At 40.0% G+C, this 6,132-nt stretch overlaps 1 protein-coding gene across 3 annotated transcripts in view; it reads right to left on the bottom strand.

The window, feature by feature from the left end:
* The window catches only part of LOC109951256 (tetraspanin-18-like), a 33,298-nt gene that overhangs the window by 26,073 nt on the left and 1,093 nt on the right, over window positions 1-6,132 (bottom strand). The window lies entirely within an intron of this gene.

The raw sequence follows: 6,132 nt of genomic DNA, 5'->3' as shown, positions 1-6,132 counted from the left end.
CTACAGGTTGCTGCTGGCGGTGTGTCGATGATGCAGGCCCGTCAAACAGAAGGCACATGACTCACGTGTGTGGAGGCCCTTCCAGATCTGTTGACAGCAGCGCTGCCCACACAACAAGGAGCTCTGCTCCCTGTTTCTTACTTGTTCTTTTTCCTCAGAGTGAAACCGAGAAAAAACAAAAATCACATACAGTACATGTACAGGTGGGGTGGGAAGCTGACAGGAGACCTGAAATAACTTTTCATCTATAAGGTGTTTAATGCTCTGCTTGACATGCAGATTCAAGGTCTGTCATATGCAGCAGAACTCAATGTCAGCCCTCATGGCACCTGCTCCTGCCTTTGTAATGTTTGGATCAACAGACTCACAGCTGGCAGAGTTATTGCTCCGGTGCCTATTTACTCTGTTAAAGGAGACTAATGTCAGAACAGGGCTTTGTCTAAAATTACTCTCTATTTACTATATAGTGCACTACATAGACCGTGCTGAGTGTGAAGCTGTATACACTATCCACTGCCTTCAGAAACTGCCACATTGCAGTTGCCCACATTTCAGTCCACTGCATTTCATACATGTGATAATTTTCATTGTGTGGCTCATCACAGCTGTCAGTGATGATGCAAAATGCTGATGATTCATAAATGTCCAAAATCCTGATTTACAGTTCAATGAAGAGCAAAATACTGAGCGTTTCTTCTATAGACAGCAGTGACTCCAGGCACAGATGGCGGTCCACAGACAGCGGCCTGCAGACTAAGGTCTACAGACTAAGGTCACAGACAGCGGTCAGCCGACATGCTAGTGGCTCTGTGAGGCCAGATTTAAGCACTCAGGTGCCTTGAGCTGAATGGCAACATCAATTTTAAAACATATTTGGCATATATTTATTTTATTTAGCCTATTTTCAATCAGTATTCCCCCCAAGCCTTTTTTTCAGCAGCACTGTTGTGTTGTGAGTACAAATCTTCATTTGTAGATCTTAAGTTGTGCATTTGTCAGCCTCATCCTATGGATGAAAATCCTTTTACAGACATGAATTGTTTCATTTTCACAACTTTGTTTTTGAATTTGTAAATTTATTTTTGTGCACAAATATTCAGATACAAATATAATTTCTTTTCACTGCACACAACTTGATATTGATATTTGCAAATCTAAAAAAAAAAACAACAACATGTAAATAATAGTTGCATTGTTCTCCCTCCATACTGATGCCAAAAGCTGATTTTAGATGTGGAGATGTTGTAGACAGCTGTAGAATGATCTGCTATTAATCTCCAACAAAGTTGTGCCTGAAATTTGCAGGAGTATGAAAACCTGACAGCAACATCAACACAGACCCTGAAATGCAAGATCAACTACAGTGTCAAAAACTAGAGTTCAAACTAAAAGTTCTTATCTGATTGCTTTAAAACCCACAGAGAATCATTCCCACCTGCTGCCAATGCTTCAGCCCTCACTGCCCCTCTGAGAGAGCTGAGCTGTCTTTCCTGGGAGGATACAACAAACCTTAAAATGATCAAAGTAAAAATGTCAAGCATAGAAGTAGACACGTAATCCTCCAGAGACCCAATTACACTTGAACCCCAAGAGGTGGATGCAGAGAGTGAGGCGTCCGCTCTCTTCAGACAGCCAAGTGCCCTGCAGAGTGCCAGGCGAGGAAGGTTTGTGCTGCTTCTCGTCAGCCTGATACTCACTTCTGTTAGTTGCTGTTTATTAAGTGAAATCAATACACCAGGTGTGAGTAAGAGCTACCTCTGGGACCTTAACATTGTAACCTTCTATCATGCAGATCATCCCATTTTCAGACAGAATCATTGAGCAGCTCTATGTGACCAGGACCTCACAGGGAGCAGGTTCCTCTCACTGTAAAATTTTGCCTTGCAGTATAAAAGAAATGTATGTCACCATCATTACAGGGAAAGATTATAGGAGAGATAGGGATTATATTTTTGTATGTGGAGAAAAATAGTCTGAATTACTGGCTCTTAAGTGCTAAATGTGTGTATGAGTGGTCTGGTATCAAACACTCTTGTGATTTAGCTAGTTTTAGAGCTGTACTACTTCTTTTGTGTTTATTAAAGCACAGTGACTGACTTTCCAAAGCGTTGTCCTGGCAGAACACACTAGAAGCTGCCATGCTGTATGTGAACTCTGAAATTTAATTAGGTCAGAGTCAGCATCTAAATCCAAGAGTAACTTCTGTTTCCCAGCTAAACCTTGATACACAAGTCTGTTATTGTGTTCTCTTTTGACACAAATATTAAAAATGCACAGCCCTACTTATCATCCACCAACTACAACAACTGTTCTCGTTTCCTCACGTCTGGCCTATTGTAATGCACTGTGTGTACTTGAGTAAATAAGCTGCCACATCACAAATTCTCCTGCATAATAATGAACTAACATTATGGTCTGACATTTATATCTGAAATACACATGTCAAGCCATCTACAGCCACAAAATCTAAACTGAAATACAAAAACCACATGACGTCTCGCCATTTTCATTTGAGTTGCAGGTAGCGGTAGCAAAATAAAACCTTGTCGTGTTGGATGTGTGGAACTAAGGCTGATGCCCCCGTGGCAAAGGCATCACAACAGTCTTATGCACAAAAGTGCAGCAATGTGTAGGCTAACTGTAGTGATGTGGCTTTACTGGCAAATAATATAAAAAGGGTCTGCATGGTTGAGTGCAATGGTTTTAAGCAAGACCACCAGGAAAAGGAAATGCTGATAAAGCATCCATGCTGTGACAGAGCAGAGTTCAGGCAAGGGGTCACTGTGTGGAGGGTGGGGCTGACCATCTGCTCTTTAATTCAGTTTGGCTGAATTTAATCTTGTTAAAACTAGAAACCTTTGAAAGAGCACCATGGCATTAGCGTTGTGTGTTTGGTGAGAATAGGATGTGTTAAAGGGTGCTAATGTAATCAACAGATCAACGATACAACCCTCTTCCTTCAGCCTCTGTCAGTCATTTCCACTCAGTCATAAAGATTTCTGATTAGCAGACAGAATGTCTTCATACGATGTTTTCATCTTTTTTCCTCTAATTTTAACATTTTTGTGAAATGCTCTTCAGCCTCAAAAAATCCTCCAAATGTATTACACACTTCATTCAACGTGCCACTTAAAAAGATTAATGATATATTAGAGAAGCTGGACCACGAGATAATTGACTTGTTGATTATCAAAACAGCTATCAAATCATTTTCTGTGAATCAACTATAGCTGAAAGGATTTGTAAATTACCCATCTAATTGATTGTCAGAAAACCTATGTGCAACAATTTTAATAATCAATATGCTAAAAAACAGTATTGTTCAGTTTTCTTTAATCTCTGCTTGGGTTTTAAACTACTTGTCAGGCAAAATAAGTAATTTACAGACATTACCTTAGATTCTGACAAACTATAATTTATGAGATTTTATCAATTAAATGACTAATTAACAAATTAGACAAACAATTTGCAGATTCATGAATTCATGGAAAATAGTCATTAGTTTAAGCCAAACAATACTAATCCATTAAGTGATCCATTGTTTAGGCAATTAAAAAAAGCAATGAGCTCCAATTCCTCCAGTTTTGAGCAAACGTTTCTAAATGAAAAATAAACCAACAACAGTGTAATCCAAACTCTGTCACCAGGCTGACACCAAAAGCCTGTCCTCCCTCAGTTTACCCCTGAACAAAGTAAAGTAAGTGCCAGTCGAGTCCCACGGCTCATCAGTCCTTTTGTCAGGCTGCAGCCTCCACGCTGTGATCCACAAATAGACTAAGTGCCTCAGTGCTGCACATGAAGGGAAGGGACAGATGGACCTGTGGTTTCCCTCGCCACAATGTTTTCCAATGTCCCCCAGGGACACAACCTGAACTTTCAAGATGTGGAGGCGGTGAGAGCAATAGCAGCATCAGAGCACAGTTGAGAAAAAACCCAGAATCAAGAAACCTGTTTTGCAGCTGAACTGTACTCACGACGGCTTTATCCCCATATGGCCCAGTGCTTCAATAAAAACTCTGGGAGTCCAACAGCATTTCCACCTCTCCAGATCCTTTGTAACCACAGGAAACATGAAGAATACAAGTGCTGAAACCATGAGCTGATCAGCTGACTGACAGAAAGTTTATCAGCAATAACTCTGATCATCCACCAATAGTTTCAATAATTTATTAACCAACAAAATTAAGGGTCTTGCTAGCATGATGTTTAGTAGACAAGCATCACCATCTTATTAACATGTTAACATGTGCTCAGAACCCAAAGCACAGCTTTGATGGGAATGTCATTAGTGAACCAAAGCAAAGCAAAGAAATTTTGGCCTCATGTTGGCGCTTGACGTAAAGTTCAGTATTTCAATCTGGACCAAAGTGACGGACCAACTGTCTGACATCCTTAAAGCCACACCGTATGCATGACTATAAATTTCTCATTCCAGATATACTGTACCATCTGAGAAATTTTTTATATATAGGACATTAAATCCAGCCATCCATCATCATCTATGGAGCCAATCCCAGCTAACATTGGGTGAGAGGTGGGGTACACCCTGGACAGGTCGCCATTCTATCACAGGGCTGTAGACAAACAACCACACACACTCACATTCACTCCTAGGGGCAATTTAGAGTCACCAGTCAACCTAAGCTGCATGTCTTTGGACTGTGGGAGGAAGAGAACCCACGCAGGCACAGCGAGAACATGCAGGAGATTAAAAAAGGATTAAAACAAACATCTTAAGTTGCACTCTTATAACAATACACTAAATGCACCCAAATGCAAGGTGTATTGCCAGGAGGACTGATTTAGTTAAGGTTTACCAAACTAACTTTGCTAATTGCCTAATGAATCTGAACATGTAACACCAAAGTACTGTTGAGTAATACGTGTTTTTTGGCACTGCTGATTTGGAACACAGCCTTGTTCAGGTTTTAAATATGATCCTATTCTGCACAGTTTAGTCATGCAGATGGTGTGCATTAATGCGCCAAACTGATTTATGCAAAATGCAAAGGAAAATTGACCGGGAGAGAAAGAGAGAGAGAGAGAAAGAGAGAGAAGAGCCTCTCGAGAGCCTGGAAGAAGAAAAACAAAGCCACGGGGTCGATGTGTGCTGCACAGATTGAAAGTGTGAAAGTAGCACCAGCCACCAGCCAAATGCTTGTTTGGCTATTACCGTGCCAGTAATCAACTCTCATTTGGAGATTTTGCACTGAAAATATAGCTGGCTGGTAAATTGTCAACAGAGGAGGTGGTTTCCAGCCTTACACATGAGTTCATCCATCAGAAAGCGCTGGACCTCTAATCATTCGGTTCCTCTGCTCACCTGTCAGTCATCTGCCCTGTCCTCATCACTTATCCATGTGTTAACCCAATATGAACCATAACCCCAACACTGTCAGTCAACTGGCGCCAATGAAAAACTTCCATTATGTACAAATATTAAGCCAACAGTCTGTGGCAGGCTGCACTGTCTTTAAGGGAATCTGCAGTAAAATTTAGGCGTTTGAGTAATAATTGTACACAGGTACTACAGGTGTATTCTCTGTATTGATACATTTTTCATACAGCCCAACTGATATCAATATCAATATTGATATTTGAGAGCAGAGCTGAGAGGTAAACAACTGACTAGTCTGCTTGTTTTCCTAGAAGACATGTGACCAGCCACAGAAGTGATTAGTTTTTTCTTGTGTGCACTTGCACATTAACACTTTTTTGATATAATGTGCTTGATGTCCAGTACTGTTGAGCAGCTACACATGAGCCACTGTCATTAATCTCTGTCTTCCTAACACTGTCATGTGTTTGAGGCTGTTTGTGAGGAAATTACTTACTGACTTGTATTTGTTTATTCAAATGTGCATGTCTGAAATTGCTCCTTAGGGGAAACAAATAAAGTATTTTGAATGGAAGTGAACTGAATAGTTGTTCAAGAGAAAAATGATTAGAAATTATATCGATAATCTATTATTTAAGTCAATTTTCAAGAAGAAACAATCATTTCCTACTTTAATAAAATGAAGAAAATTAGAAATGTGAAAGTGTCCCATTCACATTTAAGAACTCTTGACTATGTTCAGTATGTAATTACATAGACAAAACAAGTAATGGATTTAACAAGAAGAAAATCTG

The sequence above is a fragment of the Monopterus albus genome, unplaced genomic scaffold (genome assembly GCF_001952655.1).
Source record: "Monopterus albus unplaced genomic scaffold, M_albus_1.0 scaffold372.1, whole genome shotgun sequence".
Taxonomy (NCBI): Eukaryota; Metazoa; Chordata; class Actinopteri; order Synbranchiformes; family Synbranchidae; genus Monopterus; species Monopterus albus.
This window is presented reverse-complemented; position numbering and strand designations above follow the sequence as displayed.